Source organism: Oryctolagus cuniculus, chromosome 2 (assembly GCF_051225735.1).
Source record: "Oryctolagus cuniculus isolate XC-2025 breed Fujian yellow rabbit chromosome 2, ASM5122573v1, whole genome shotgun sequence".
NCBI classification, from domain to species: domain Eukaryota; kingdom Metazoa; phylum Chordata; class Mammalia; order Lagomorpha; family Leporidae; genus Oryctolagus; species Oryctolagus cuniculus.
The window spans coordinates 169,808,331-169,824,541 of NC_142868.1; the positions used below are offsets into that span (position 1 = coordinate 169,808,331).

A 16,211-nucleotide genomic window follows, 5' to 3' on the forward strand; every position below is an offset into this window, starting at 1 on the left:
GCTTGGGGTGCTTCTGTCAACAGTTGCTGGAAAATGTTGGAAAGCAAATGTGTCCATGGCCACACACCCACGTACACACATGCACTCCTGCACACAAATGGAATGTTACTCCTGCAGTGGCAAAATGCCTGCTGGACCGTCTGTATTTTTTTTTTTTAAAGATTTATTTATTTATTTGAAAGTCAGAGTTACACAGAGAGAGAAGGAGAGGAAGAGAGAGAGAGAGAGGTCTTACATTTGCTGGTTCACTCCCCAGATGGCCACAATGGTCGGAGCTGTGTCAATCCTAAGCCAGGAGCCAGGAGCCAGGAGCTGCTTCCTGATCTCCCACCTGGGAGCAGGGGGCCCAGGGACTTGGACCATTTTCCACTGCTTTCCCAGGCACATTAGCAGGGAGCTGGATCGGAGGTGGAGCAGCTGGACTCAAACTGATGCCCACATGGGCTTCGGGCACCGCAGGGTGTGGCTTAGCCTGCTGAGCCACAGCGCAGGCCCCCAGGCCTCTGCACTTGAGTCAGCAGGAGGATACCACGTTAGGATTCCGTTCACGCCAGAACTGCATGTCCCCCTTGGAGGGCAAAGCTGTTGCTGGTGCTAGACCCGTTTAGCTTTTCCTTCTCTGAACATTTGGCATCTGCAGGCTTTGCTCAGGTTCAGCTGTGCCTCTCCTCCTGTTGCCTCAAAAGGTTGTCCCTTGGGGTCATTTCTTCAGTCTGGAAATTTACAAGGCAGCTTGCCACCAGCCTGGTCAATGACTCGAGAAAGATGTCAAAAACCACAGGGGCCTGAAGAATGGGTGAAGTCAGGAGTCAGGCAAGCTTGGAAAGATGGCCGCAGCGCCAGGTGCCAAATGAAAATAAATGAAAGCAAACCAACCGCGAAATCAAGTTCACATGTGCTGCCTTGTGTTTTCCCGGCCACGGAACAGTGGCTCGGCCTCCCCAGACAGAAGCTTTCCCAAGAAAAATGTGCCCCTCTCAGAGGCTGCCGTCAAGCTCGGAGTGTCCTAGGAGCCAAAGGTGAGAGAGGAGGAATGGGTTGGAAGTAAAGGCGGACGATTTGTTTGCGTTCTGGTCTCGGAGCAGTCCTCGGCCCGGATCTGCCCTCAGTGGAGACACTGCCTGTACAGCACGGAGAGCTCCCTCCCAGTCTGACGACGTTGAACACTGGGTGTGAGGACCCCAATCAGCCCTCTGGAGGCTCTCTCCCATGCACAGCTGTAATATCCACCTGCAAGAGGGAGCTCAAGGGAGCGTCATCCAGGCCGCTTTTCCTTTGTTGAAAGAAAAAGTACTGATGTTTCGGTGAACATTAGCGGAAAGTCCCTTCGTAAGTATTATGGGTTGAATGTGTACCCCCCACAGTTCATCTGCTGAAGCCCTAAACTCCAGGGTCATGGTATTTGGAGGTTAGGCCCCCTGGGAAGTAATGAGGGTTGGATCAAATCATGAAAGGGAGGCCCTCATGCCTCCCTTTAATTTAGAATTAGCAGCCTGGGGCCGGCGCTTCGGCATTGTATGTTAAGCATCTGCCTAAGCTGGTCTGAGTCCCAGCTGCTCCTTTTCCCAATGAGCTCCCTGCTGATGGCCTGGGAAAGCAGTAGAAGATGGTCCAAGTGCTTGGGCCTCTGCACCCGCGTGGGAGACCCAGAGGAAGCTCCTGGCTCCTGGGTTCAGATCCGCCCAGTTCTAGCCGTTGTAGCCATTTGGGGAGTGAGCCAGCAGATGAAAGACCTCTCTTTCTGTCTCTCCCTTTCTCTCTCTGTAACTCTACCTCTCAAGTAAATAGATAAGTCTTAAAAAAAAAAAAAAAAAGAATTAGCAGCTCTGGGGCCAGCATTGTGGCATAGCAGGTAAAGCTGCTGTGGCATCCTGTGTGGGCGTTCATTTGAGTCCTGGCTGCTCCACTTCCCATCTAGCTCCCTCCTAATGCACTTGGGAAAGCAGTAGAAGATGGCCCAAGTCTTTGGGCCCCTGCACCCACGTGAGAGACCTGGAAGAAGCTCCTGGTTCCTGGCTTCTGCTTGGCCCCAATCTTGGCTCTTGTGGCCATTTGGGGAGTGAACTAGCAGATGGTGTTACTCTGTCTCTCCCTCTCTCTCTGAACTCTGCCTTTCAAATAAATAAATCTAAAAAAAAAAAAGAGCAGAAAGTGGACACGGTCGTGTGAAGACTTGGTGAGAAGACAGGCACTTGGAAGCCAGGAGGAGGGCCCTCACAAGAACCCTGCCATGCTGCTGCCTGACCCGGGAGTGCCGGACTCCAGGTCGGCTCTGTCCTCCTAGACTCGGTATGTGGAACCCAACCACTGGGCTGATGATGCTCCAAGTAGGGCATTTGAGATGCTATCGTCATGACACTTCCCTCTTCACAAATGGGATTAGACGAGGATAAAAGAGGCCCACTGGAGCTTGTTTGCTCCTTCCACAGTGTGAGGACACATAGAAACATTGCCATTTTGTAGATCAAAAGTTGTAAATTCCATTGCAAACTTCTGGCTTTTTGACCACTATTTTGGCTTATTAACTGCCTCTTCCGTGTGGTCCTTAACATTTCCTGGTACTGTGTGCCAAGGACTATGGTAGGCACTCTGGAGGTCCCAGCAGGTGAGAAGCACCCTTGTCTGCTGGGTTTACACTATACCAACAGTCAGCAAACTGTGACCCGTGGACTGAATTTGGCCCTTCATCTGTCTTTGCAAAGTTTTATTGGAAAACAACCACACCCTTTGTTTACTCACTGTCTATGGCTGTTTTCACACCGCAGCACAAGGGCAGAGTTGTTGACCAAAGACTGTACCACTCACAGAGCTTAAAGTATTTAGTCACTGTCTGGCCCTTTGCAGTGAAAGTGTGCCCTTCCCCCACCCCCAGCCCCGACAGTGGTAGGAGAAAATGATCACTTGTGAACACTATCATATTTTTATTCAACTCCTCTCCTAGCTTTTTGCTGCTTCCATGCTACCCCCTCCCACCCCTGTTCATCTGCTCCCTCCACCTGTCTCACTTCCGCCCTTGCCTCTTTTCATCCACGCCTCCTCCTTGGAGTGGGTTGGCTCCTTCGACTTAGGGTGGGCAGGCTGATTCTCCTTCCCACCACTCACAGCAGCCATTCTGCCCCCACATAATCTTACCTGTTTAACAGGTAAGGAAAGGTAGGCTGCCTGTCGGAATCAGGGGCTATCCGGATTGATTGGCTGTCTCCTCTAATGGGTCGGTGTTGAATGTTTTGGAAATCGTCTCTGCCTTGAGATCATCTGCCTCTACCACACTGGCAGCCTAGTGTTTAGAAAGGTTGCTCAGGGCAGCGCTGTAGGTTAAGCCTCCGCCTGCAGCACTGGCATCCCACATGGGTGCCAGTTCGAGTCCTGGCTGCTCCACTTCTGATCCAGCTCTCTGCTATGGCCTGGGAAAGCAGTAGAAGATGGCCCAAGTCCTTGAGCCTCTGCACCCGCATGGGAGACCCAGAAGAAGCTCTTGGCTCCTTGCTTTGAATCGGTACAGCTCTGGCCATGTGGCGATCTGGGGAGTAAACCAGTGGATGGAAGACCTGTCTCTCCCTCTCTCTGTCTGTAACTCTACTGCTCAAATAAATAAATAAATATTTTAAAAAACCTCAATGATTTTTTTTAAAGAAAGACTGTTCAGGTACGTTTCTCTCAGGGACTACATAAGTTGCTGTTTGTGGGCTCTGTCCCTGGGGTTTTAACGAGGCCCTAACTGTTTTTATAGCTTTGTGAAGCAGCGTCTGGAACTCAGAAATTAAGTCCATTCACAATTAGGACGGGTGTGGGTGCTGGGTGGTGCCTTTTTTTCCACCGAGTAATGTGTTTTGAATCTAAGACATTATGTGGTCAAGTGTTTCTCAGACATGAACCCATGGTTGCTAACGTCTTCCTTATGAAATGGCGTACAGGAAAAGACATCAAAACTGGGTAGTATGGAGTCATTTTTAAGTAATTATCAAATATGTACCAAAGTTGGTTACATCCCCTACTCACCACTGATGCCGGAGTGACGAGAAGTCCACACTGCAGGGTCGTTAAACACCAGCTCAGCCCACAACTCAAGTGTGCGGTGTGTGTGGGGGGGGGACCAGCACAGAACAGTTCAGGCTTTATCTGGCTTTATGCTGCTGCAAATATATTGCAGGAACAAACGTTTGGTTGCAGTTGCCTAAAATTTGAGACTATTAACTGATTACTTTTCTTTCTTTAATTTTTTTTAAACTCTTGCTCCCTTTTCTTAATGCTGTGATAAGTGTGGCAATTCTGTATATTTTTGAGACTCTTGGAAAAGTCACTTGGTATGACTTGGAGAGTGTGTGTGTCCCCTAAGGATCCATGTGCTGGAAGATTGGTCCCCAGTGTAATGGTATTGAGAGGTGGGGGGCTTCTTGTAATGGTATTGAGTGCTGGGGTCTAGTGGGATGCAGTGAGGTTATGGAGGCACTCTCAGAATGAATTAATGCCTGTCTCCAGAGACTGGGTTAGGTCTCCAGAGACTGGGTTAGATGAAATCTGGAGGGAGGGAGGAAGATCGTGCAGAATAGATTTAGTTACCGTGACAGCGTGTTGTTACAAAGCACGCTTGGCAGCTCCTCTCGGTCTCTCTTGCTCCTTTGGCTATACTCACTTCCCTTTGCACTTCCCTGCCTTGTGTTGACGCTGCAGGAGGCCCTCCCCAGAAGCTGAGCAGAGGCTGGTGTCCTACTCCTGGAACTCCAGCACTGTGAGTTAAATATACCTCTTTTCTCTATAAATTGCCCAATCTCACACATTTTGTTATAGTAACAGAAAATGGGCTTGAGACACTACTTAATCATTATATCTGACATAAAAAATTGTTAGCTTAGTATGAAAAAGAGAGTTTAGCTAAGTAATGTCCAATGGACATTTGTTGGTTGACTTTGTAGCTTCTGTTCTTTTCTTCCTTCAGCCCGCCTTTCAGTTCCAGGATGTGTTTGGCTTTATAGAATGTGAGTCCACCTGGGACTCCCAGGGTGGGGCACGGCAGCAGCACATTGGGTGAATCAGCACAGCTGTCGTTGCAGTCACTGTGACTGGGAAATCCAGTTGGAGCAAATATCAGTTTTTTTTTTTTTTTTTAAATTCCAAGACAAAGACTTTCTCTTTTTCCTGTTGGATGAGATGAAGAAACACACAGCTGAAGCATCTGCTCACAGCTCTCTTGGAACCACAAAGGGTATCAGGCAGCAATTGGACAAGATGCAACTAGGTGTTTAGTGAGCGTGCTGAGCAGCTGAACCAAGCCTCACCTGAAACCTCTTACAGTTAAGGGGATCAAATTCCTTTACTTGTTCAGGTCAGATCAGGAGGGCTTTCTGTTACTTGCAATCAAAAGATTTCTAGTTTATTTACAGGGCAATCAAATAGTAGTCACTACCGGTGCTATTGGGTACTAATGCGAACCCCACATCAGCTGGGTGTGGGGCCTTCAACTAACTTTCAGCATCTCCTCTTTGGGACGAAGTTTTTCCACTGATACACAGAAAGGAAAGAGGAAGTTGGGTTTGGTGCCTTCTAAGGGCTGTTCTAGCTTTCAGATTCTCTGAGCGCACCTTTTTTTGTAAGATTTTTATTTGTTTGAGAGGCAGAGTTACAGAGAGAAAGAGAGAAGAGAGAGAGAGAGAGAGAGAAGTCTTCCACCTGCTGGTTCACTCCCCAAATGGTCACCACAGCCGTAGCTGAGCTGATCTGAAGCCAGGTGCTTCTACTGGGTCTCCCCTGTGAGTGCAGGGGCCCAAGCACTTGGGCCATCTTCTACTGCTTTTTGAGGCCATAAGCAGAGAGCTGGATCAGAAGAGGAGCAGCCAGGACATGAACCAGTACTCATACGGGTTGCTGGTGCCGCAGGCTGAATCTTAGTCTAATACGCCCGAGCAGAGGCTCCTGAGTTCACTTTCTTGATGGTTCATTGCAAACTGGCTCCCACCCCTGGTTTACTGTTTCTGTCAGTGGTCTCATTACTTTCCCAACCTCTAGATAGAAACCTTGAACCCACTTTGCTCTCTTCTTTATCCCTGTATCTGCTCAGTTAATAAAGCTAGCCTGTTCTTTCTAAATGTACCTTTTAATTTTTCCTTTTTCCCATTCTTCCCAACATTACCCATGTCCAGGCTTCTCTCTGCTCTCTACAGCTCCCTACAGTGCTCATTCCCATGATTCCATCTTTCTTACTCCTGTCAGATTAATACAAGCATCCCTCAAATGGTTGTGGAATAATGGAATTAAAAGGGAATTTTTTTGGTGCAAATTTTTTTTTTTTTTTGACAGGCAGAGTGGACAGTGAGAGAGAGAGACAGAGAGAAAGGTCTTCCTTTGCCGTTGGTTCACCCTCCAATGGCCGCCGCAGTCGGCGCGCTGCGGCCGGCGCACCGCGCTGATCCGATGGCAGGAGCCAGGAGCCAGGTGCTTTTCCTGGTCTCCCATGGGGTGCAGGGCCCAAGCATCTGGGCCATCCTCCACTGCACTCCCTGGCCACAGCAGAGAGCTGGCCTGGAAGAGGGGCAACTGGGACAGAATCTGGCGCCCCGACCGGGACTAGAACCCGGTGTGCCGGCGCCGCTAGGCGGAGGATTAGCCTAGTGAGCTGCGGCGCCGGCCTGGTGCAAAATTTTTTGACATTTACATCCACGCATACTTGTATTAGTCAGCTCTTGGTTACCTTAACTAGAGTAACCAAGAGGAGGTCTTAGGAAGGAAAATGTTTATTTGCTTACAGTTTGGAGGTTCACCGTTCAAGATCAGGTGGCCCCATTAGTCTGGCATCTGGTGGAGGCTGGCAACGGGGAAGTGTGTGTTGGTGATGACCACAAGGCAAACTAGGAAGCAAAAGAGAAGTCAGGCAGAACTCAGCTAAGATAGCCAACCCTCCCATGCAAGCAGCTTCCCAAGGGCTAGCCCTTAGTCACCTAAAGATCTTCCACTGTGTCCACCTCTGCCATAACTGGATCAAGACCCTAATCTACCAGCCTTTAGCACTGGACCGTAAGCTATTAACATAAGCTAAGGTCAAGTGAAGATTTGGGGTTTAAGTTTCTGCATGAGTTTGGGGATCCAAGTCCTAGTCAACCTATCACAATAGTTCTTTTTTTTATATAATAGGCAATTTTCATGAACTATCGAAGATCCTTGGAATGTATGGGTTTCAAATTTTTTTGCACCAAAATAAATGTATCTTTTAATTCCATTTATGACCTTTTTGAAGAGCCCTCACATCCTCAAACAGACTTCTAAAACTTTACAGGATCCCTTGGGGACTGTGCTGTGGCATAGCAGGTTAAGCTTCCACCTGCAATGCCAGCATCCCCTATGGGCACCAGTTCATGTTCCAGCTGCTCCTCTTCCAATCCAGCTCTCTGCTGTGGCCTGGGAAAGCAGTGGAAGAGGGCGCTAGTGCTTGGGCCCCACACACAGGAAGGGGACCTGGAAGAAACTCCTGGGTCCTGGCTTTGAATCAGTCAGCTCCGTGTTGCAGCCATTTGGGGAGTGAACCATCAGATGGAAGACCTCTCTCTCTCTTTGCCTCTCCCTCTATCATTCTTTAACTACCTCTTAAATAAAAAAAAAAACTTTATAGGATCCCAACTAATGCAACCAAACCTGCATTGCTCAGCAAGGCTTTCCATTCATTGCAGGATTCTAGGTCTTTGACTTGGGGTACCCATCCGTCCAACCTACACACAGGAACAGACTGACTGTCTTTTTGAAGGTGAAACCTTTGTGCATAAATATAGCTGTAGTCCCTTCAGGTAGTGTTGGAGGCTGAGAACAAATCTGCTGCCGGACCTGAGTTGCAGGAGAAGCTATATTGGTGATCCCAGAAGACTAGCGCCTTAGAACCAACCGCCCAGGGCCCTATAAGCGCCTTGTCCTTTCTAAATCCCTTCAGATTAAGTGTGCCCTAGCAAAATGTGTGGCACTTACAGATGTTAAATGTACTTGTTAAAATAGAGCTATCTTTTCTGTGGCTCCCACTGAGATATGACTTCACATCATCAAAGCAGATACTGGTTAATGTCTCACTGCTCTACTCTTTAAAGCACTCATTAATGTATTGAGTGTGTATTTTTTTTTTTTTTGAGACAGTCTGTAGAAGGAAGCCATGGAAAAATTTTGACCTATTGCAATTTTGGAGCTGGTGCTGGACTGAAGGGAGACATTCACTATTTGCTTATTTTGAATAATGGAAACCCTGGCCCACAAAGGCCTCCGTGCTCTGAGAGAATATGCTTGCTGGCCTTGTTTTTCCTCCTGTTTCCCGTGACAGGGCACTCCTCCTTCCAGGCCCTTGCCAAGTCCTCATGCGTGTGGAGTCAAAACATTTTGGGTATGAGCTCAGCACATGTGAAAAGGGATTTAAACAACAGTTCAACATGCAAGAACACGGTGGGTTCTTTCCAGTCAATGTTTCAGTTCAAATTTCCTGAAGCTTGGAAAACTGCTTATATTTGCACAATATCTCAACATTTCCCTTCTGGACGAAAGTAAGGCAGTTGGCTTCTTGCTGTAGACTAAACAAAGGAATAAAGATTCATGCCATGTAGAGAGTGTGTCTACAGCTTTAGGCATTGCCTACTTAACTGACCAACTTTGTGGGTACACTTACATACACAATGGCCCACTGGGGTGATTCAGTGTTCAAAATAGGAATTAATCTTCATTAAGATCACTTAAGCTGGCCAATTTTTATTCCACCTATTAATCAAATTGCTTTGCACATTTAAAAGAACAACTAGATACAATCATATTCTTTTATTTATATTTGTGGTGGAAAGAGGAGTTCCAGAAATGAATTTAGCTTCTTTGGCAATTTAGGGTCAGGAAAAACCAGATAAGAATAAATGAAGAAGCCAAGAACGGCTTGGGAAGAGATTGGGCAGATGAATGGTGAATGTGTGAAACTGGAACTCAGTTGCTTTGTCAGGGTCAGAACTGAGCTCATACTCCCTTGTTCTTCTCTCTGGGAGTGCTGAGCTAAGAAGGAGATTGTGGCATATTTGGTGCTTGATTAATTGCATGTGAAGTTGTTTTTGTGCTTCACTGGCCTGACTTCTTCAGACATTGGTGGTAGGATTGTGGAGAAATATGCCTGGAAGGGTCCTCTCAGGAAGATTGAAGAGGGGGCTGGTGTTGTGAAACAGTGGGTTAAGTTGCAGCCTGCAATGCTGGCATCCTGTTTGAGTCCTGGCTGCTCTGCTTCCAATCCATCTCCCTGTTAATGTGCCTGGGAAAGCAGCAAAGGATGGCCCAAGTCCTTGGGTCCCTGCACCCACGCAGGAGACCAGGAAGAAGCTCCTGGATCGAGCTTCAGTCTGGCCCAGCCCTGGCTACTGAGGCTATTTAAAGAGTGAATTAGCAGATGGAAGACCCCCCTGTTTCTCTCTTTCCCTTTTGTCTCTCTCTCTACTTACCTCTCCCCCTTCTCTCTGTAATTCTGCCTTTCAAGTAAATAAAATAAGTATTTTTAAAAAAGAAGAGTGAAGAGAAGAAGAGAATAGATAACATCAGAGGAGGCGATTCAGAGGCCAAGGATTTAATCATATTAACCATAGGAAGTATGTAGAAGACAATTGCTCCTCTGAGTCATGCATGTTTATCAGTCCTATACTGATGTGGATTGCCTTTGCCATATGTATCATTTTATGTTTCCATGAGACTTTTCTTAAAATGTATCTTGGTGAAAGTTGAACAAGTTCTGTAATAGAATTTGGGGTAGAGAGTTGTCCGCCCTTCAGAAGGCAGACGTGAACTCAACAGATTGAAGTCACAGGGAAACAGTCTTTGTAGTTGTGGGGCTATTGGAATACACTCTATGTCTTTTTTCTCTTTGCTGCTTTTCAGTTTTTCGAGGAAAAAAAAGGCTTACCTTTCAATAACTTTGAAGCAATGCATGTCATCAAGGTTAGAGGCAAGAGACCCAAGGACACTTGAAAATGTCTATGGGAAGATGAAATTGGAAGATAAGTTTATTTTGATGTAAAGCAATTTAGAAATCCATGCATCGTTTTTTCATAATACGCATTTTCAGACCCTTTTGAACAGCTCCTGTATATGCTTTGCTAGAGAAGCTGGAGTTCTCCAAGAACACTCAAGGTGGGGGGGGGGGTCCTTTGGGGACAGTACCTGAGGAGTCTTCCCAGAGGCATGCTGATTGGTGAGTTTCTCCCAGGGAAGGGGGCATGCTTGGCCTGGAAAGGACTTCAGATTCCTTGTTAGGAGGGAGCTGGAAGCCACATCCTAAGTGCAAAGACTTTCCAGACCGAGGTGGGATTTCCAGCTTCTCAGATCTCTTCTCTTCCTTCCAGTCACATGTGTGACCCTCCCTGCCTTGCGACCCTTGCCTTTTTAATTCAGCCCCTGCGTTATCTGGCTGGACAGAAATTTGCTGCATCTTCCCCAACATGTCCCAGAATAAACAAGGCCAAAGAAGCAGACAATATTAAGTGAACATAACCTTGTTTGGCCTTGTTATACAGTTTAGTAAATCATAACAAAATTATACTTACTTGAGACCAGCATTGTGATGCAACAGCTTAAGCCACGTGCAATGCTGGCATTCATACTGGAGTGCAGTTTCTAGTTCTAGCTACTCCACTTCTGATCCAGCTTACTGCTAACGCTCCTGAGAAGGCAGTGGAATATGGCCCAAGTACTTGGATCTCTGAACATTCATGTAGGAAACCAGGATGGAGTTCCTGGCTCCTGACCTTGGCCTGACCCAGATCAGGCTGTTGTGGCCTTTTAGGGAGTGAATCAGTGGATGGACAATCTCTCTCTCCATCATTCTGCATTTAAATAAATAAGTAAGTCTTTTCAAAATTTCACTTACTCAGGGCCGGTGCGGGTAGCAGGTAAAGCCGCCACCTGCAGTGCTGGCATCCCATGTGGGCTCCAGTTTGAGTCCTGGCTGCTCCAGTTCTGATCCAGCTCTCTGCTTTGGCCTGGGAAAGCAGTAGAAAATGGCCCAAGTCTTTGGGCCCCTATCCATGTGGGAGACCCAGAATAAGCTCCTGGCTTCTGGCTTCGGATTGGCACAGCTCTGGCTATTGTGGCTATTTGGGGAGTGAACAAGCGAATGGAAGACTTTCTCTCTTTCTCTCTCTTTGCCTTTCAAATAAATAAATAAATAAATCTTTAAAAAAATTCACTTACTCAGACTTAACTGATTGAAAGTTAGTTCAGGTTAGTGAATGATCAATATGAACAATCGTGAAAAGAATGCCCTGTTGGAACTAATATGTAGATGTGATACTATGACTCATAGCTAAGGAAGTGCCTCCATTGATGCCAGGTTGGGTCTCCTGCCTGCTTGCTTTCATGAATTGAGAAATGCCTTTTGTACTACATGTGTTTATTTTTGGTATGTAAATATTTTCTGCTAAAATGCTTGAAAACAGCTTAGCCTGTGGAGTTGTTTAGAATTCCTCTTATTTACATTATCATTGACATGCTGACACAAACTTTAGAGCAGTGTGTATCCAATTCACATTGAATATGTTATTGACATGTGGATTAATCAGACTTCAGCAAAGGTTTTGTGTTGGGGAATTGCTAAGCCTCTTTTGAAGAATATTTAGGTGAAGAAGCAAAGCAGAGTCAAATCGTTTACCAAATGTTTATTGAGTCTTTCTCTTTGGTGCCCAAACAGGACTTGATGTGGGAAACTGGGGTAATAGTGAGTGCAGTAGCTGAAAACCAAACCAAACCAAAACACCCACACATCCTACAAACCACACGAGCCACAAGCATATCTCCTCCCTCACATCTCTTAGCCAAAAAGGACTAAAAAAAAGGATAAAATCAAGTGATTTAAATTTCACTTCCTCTCTTTTATTTTGTCCAAATGCCGGCCACCACAGAATAGACAGTAGGAGGTCATGGGAAGAGAAATGAAATTTGAATAACCACAAAAACTGTTGGTTTTGGGGTGAATTCTAAAGCAGACCACAGGAAAAGCAAACTATGAAAGTATTTTTTATCTCTGTGTGTGAACCTTTCTTTGAACCCACTTCTTTTTTAGACATCATCTAGTGTCACTTCGCATCTGTAGCTCTACTCATAATTCCTTCCACATTTTGGAAGGGTCTCATGTTCATCACTTTGAACGTTCTTTTTCTTTGAAGTTCAATACTTTTCTTTCAACCTGGCTAAAATTGCTACCACTCATGAATTTCTTTAAATTCTCTACTCTGGTTTCAATTTTTTTTGCCAGTTAAAAATTGTATTTATTTGTTTATTTGACAGAGGGAATGGGGGGAGGAGAGGAAGAAAGAGAGTTTCCATCCTCTGATTCAATCCCCAAATGCCCACAATGGCTCAGGCTGGACTGGGCTGAAGACAGAGCCTAGAACTCAGCTCAGGTATCCTGTGTGGGTAGCAGGAATCCAGTCACTTGAGCCATTATGGCTGCCTCCCAGGATGCTGGAGTTAGGACCTGGTACCAGGAATTGAACCTGGGTGCTCCTGACCTGGGATGCAGGCATCTTAACTGCTATGCTAAAACCCTGCCCTTTTTGCCCATTTTTGAAAAGTGAGCGATCACTTACAAATTCTGAATTCCATTTTCCCTGCCTCTTTAATGTTTCTTCTTCACTGCTCAGTTTTAGCCTTTTTACTTTCTCTATATTAGAGGCTTCCGTGTTACGGCTCTCCAAAAACTACTGTGACCCAAGGGCAGCACCATGTCACCTGGAAACAATGAAGTCAGAGGGTCAAGGGCAAAGAATCACCCAACATCATGACTAATTAGAGAAGGACTAGAGATCCAGACTTATTCCTAGAAAGTCAACAGCATACAGAACCCAAATTCATGCCAAACTCAGAGACTCAAGCTAGTACCAATGAATATCTCTCCGTGCAAAGTGCATGAATAAGGGAAGTCAAGGAGGTAAAATCCTGCCTTCTTCTACCGCTCCTTCCGATTTCCTCAATACCACTCATCCACATTCAGGATCTCGTAGGTTTTGGTGAGCACAGCTGATGTTTTGGCTGTTAAGACTGCAACACAAGCAGCAGATCCCCTTGCTAACTTTGGTATCAGGATCAGGGATGTTTCCTCAGTGGCTTCCTGGTTTTTATTTATTTCTTTAAATTTTATTACAAATTCTTTTCACTTTCTCTCTACTTTTATACTATTTTCAAAAATTAAGAAGCATTTATTGGAAAGGCAGAGAAGCAGAGACATCTTCTATCTTTTGATTCCCTCCCCAGATGCCTGCAAAGGCTAGGCTGGCTGGCTTGAAGACTGGAGCTGGGAACACAGTACAATGTGAGTGGCAGGTGCTCCAGGTGAGTGGCAGGTGGGTTCCTGTTTCTTAGCAACTGCCCCCTCTTGAGTAGAAAGGTCTTCCTTTGCCGTTGGTTCACCCTCCAATGGCCGCTGCGGCCGGCGCACCGCACTGATCTGAAGCCAGGAGCCAGGTGCTTCTCCTGGTCTCCCATGGGGTGCAGGGCCCAAGCACTTGGGCCATCCTCCACTGCACTCCCGGGCCATAGCAGAGAGCTGGCCTGGAAGAGGGGCAACTGGGACAGAATCCGGTGCCCCAGCCGGGACTAGAATCCGGTGTGCCGGCGCCGCAAGGCAGAGGATTAGCCTATTGAGCCGTGGCGCCAGCGCTACTGAGTGTCTTAATGGAGGTCCAGGGCCTCTGCCTCTGACGGCTTCTGTTAACACCATTCACAGCAAGCGTGGGCTAAAATTATGATATAAATACATATGCAAAATAATTGGCAAAGCCTGGAATTAAAATTATCAACTGAAACTACATTTTAAAAAAGAACTGAAGTATGAATTTATTCTGCATCACATCCTAATCTGCAGAAATAAAATACCAAGAATGGGCTCTACTTTGCCACTGGTAAAATACATTGATTAAAGCGGGAGATAGTCTAGATTTGGTTTTATCAAGCTTTATAAGAAACTCAGGGGCAGGCATTAGATGTAGTGGTCAAGGCACTGCTGGGGACACCCCCCTCCCATATTGGAGTTGCCTGGGTTTGAGTCCTGGCTCTGTTTCTGATTCTAGCTTCATGCTAATGTGCATCCTGGGAGGTAGTAGGGGATGGCTCAAGTATTTGGGTCCCAGCCCCCAACTGGGAAGACCTGGATTCAGTTCCTGGCTCCTGGCTTTGACCTGGCCTAGTTTGGCTGTGGTGGTCATTTGGGGAGTGAGCCAGAAGATGGGAAATCTGTCTCTTTTCTCTGTCTCCGCCTTTCAAATGAATAAATACATGTAGAAGATGAAGAAACTCTGAACATGGATCTGTATTTGGTGGGGTTGGTTGTGTGGGCCAGCAAGGAGATCACATGCACTATGTAAATATAGTTACAACGAAACAGCTGATTACCTCCCCATACCTGTTTTGTTAGCCCATCTAATTTAACAATTTTAGTTTCCACTGGCTGTTGGTGAACAAAGGTGCATATATCAGCACTGTGGGACTCTATGATAGGTGGAGCTTGGAAACTCAGAAGTGAGCCTCCATTTCTACTTCTGCGGCTGCTACTGGCTGACGATTATTCAATCAATCCCACGTGCCAGGAACAACTTATACTTTTTCGATAGTCCTTGCAACAATCCTGAAAGGAAGACTTTCTTCCTTCTGTTTTCTTGAGCAGAACCTAAGGTCAGACAATTAAAACATTAAACACCCCAGCTGGTCAATGGCGAAGATCCCACAAAGACGTGTGACCACCAGCTCATCCCTCTGCAGCCCCGCCTCCTCGCGGGTGGACTAACCTGCAGAACACGGCAATCTCTGCAACCATCAGAGGACTCGGGACCGATTTCAGGCTCAGCTAAGCTACAATTCCATCTGAATATTCTGAAATAAATCTCATTTCCCTCTGCAGGCACAGAAGGCCACCCCTGTGGCCCAAAACAACATTGCAAATTCCAGTCTAATTTCCTGTCCCTGTCTTTTAGAATAATTGGGGCTCATCTTTCGTGTTCTCCCACTGATATTTGCACTTTGTTGATTTTTCTCCAGATGCACTGGGGGCACATGTCCAAATTAAATACCATTTTATTATTTCCTGCATCTTCTTTTAAAGTTCTCTTTGTCCTTTACTCTCCATGGGGTTTGCATCGCATTAAAATTAATATCTTACAAATCTTGACTACAGGCTATTATTAACTATATCTCCATGTCACTAGACCAAAAGCACAAGCCATTCAATTCTACCTGTTATATAATTTTGGACACACGGAGGTTAGACCTTGATCATAGGTGATGCTTGGGATTGACCATGGAACACCACATCTAAACTTGAACTCAAACACCCAGTTCACAAACCACACTGCCCTCAAGGCCATAAACCAGCCATAATTGTATCTCATAAATAAGAAAGCCAAGGTTACTAAGATTCTGAGACATGTCCAGGCTCATGCAATGATTTAACCATGAGCAAGACTAAAAGCTTGTGTGTCATGACTATAAAGGATCAAGAGTATTTATGCTCCAAATGCGTTTCATATAAAAATTATTGACAATTTTGTGTTAAATTGCACTTTATTTGTCGGCATAAAACACCTTTCAGGTTTTTAGTTTAAGTGAGTTATGCTCACCGTGGAGTGGCTCTGGGTAGAAGTCAACATCCATGAAGCAGGTTTTCAGGATCTAAGGCTTCTAATTTCATTCCTTAACCTGTTTCGGTTCTCACCAATGAATTCATCTGATAGATGTGGAGTCTCTGGCTGCTCTTCTACTCTTTCTTTCTTTCTTTCTTTTTCTTTTTTTTTTTTTCTTTTTTTTTTTTGACAGGCAGAGTGGACAGTGAGAGAGAGAGACAGAGAGAAAGGTCTTCCTTTGCCGTTGTTCACCCTCCAATGGCCGCCGCGGCTGGCGCGCTGCGGCCGGCGCACTGCGCTGATCCGATGGCAGGAGCCAGGAGCCAGGTGCTTTTCCTGGTCCCCCATGGGGTGCAGGGCCCAAGCACCTGGGCCATCCTCCACTGTACTCCCTGGCCACAGCAGAGAGCTGGCCTGGAAGAGAGGCAACCGGGACAGAATCCGGCGCCCCAACCGGGACTAGAACCCGGTGTGCCGGTGCCGCTAGGTGGAGGATTAGCCTAGTGAGCCGCGGCGCCGGCCCGCTCTTCTACTCTTTCTAACAATCCCACCTCCAGGTCCCAGTTTTGAATCTTTGGCTTCTTGATGCTACTCAATTCGCAGCCTGACTAGATCTCC

The 16,211-nt window shown here is 46.3% G+C and overlaps 1 long non-coding RNA gene across 5 annotated transcripts; it reads left to right on the plus strand.

Moving 5' to 3' along the window:
• The first annotated feature begins 224 nt into the window (after positions 1-224).
• On the plus strand, positions 225-15,513 carry LOC149128140 (uncharacterized). Of its 5 annotated transcripts, none has more exons than XR_016230432.1 (4): positions 225-1,329; positions 4,672-4,729; positions 13,234-13,322; positions 14,642-15,054. It is a non-coding gene; the product is annotated as an uncharacterized LOC149128140 (long non-coding RNA). The 5 variants fall into 5 exon arrangements; XR_016230430.1 differs by having other exon boundaries at positions 245-1,329; positions 13,234-13,311; positions 14,642-15,513; XR_016230431.1 differs by having other exon boundaries at positions 253-1,019; positions 13,234-13,311; positions 14,642-15,513.
• Positions 15,514-16,211: the final 698 nt, after the last annotated feature.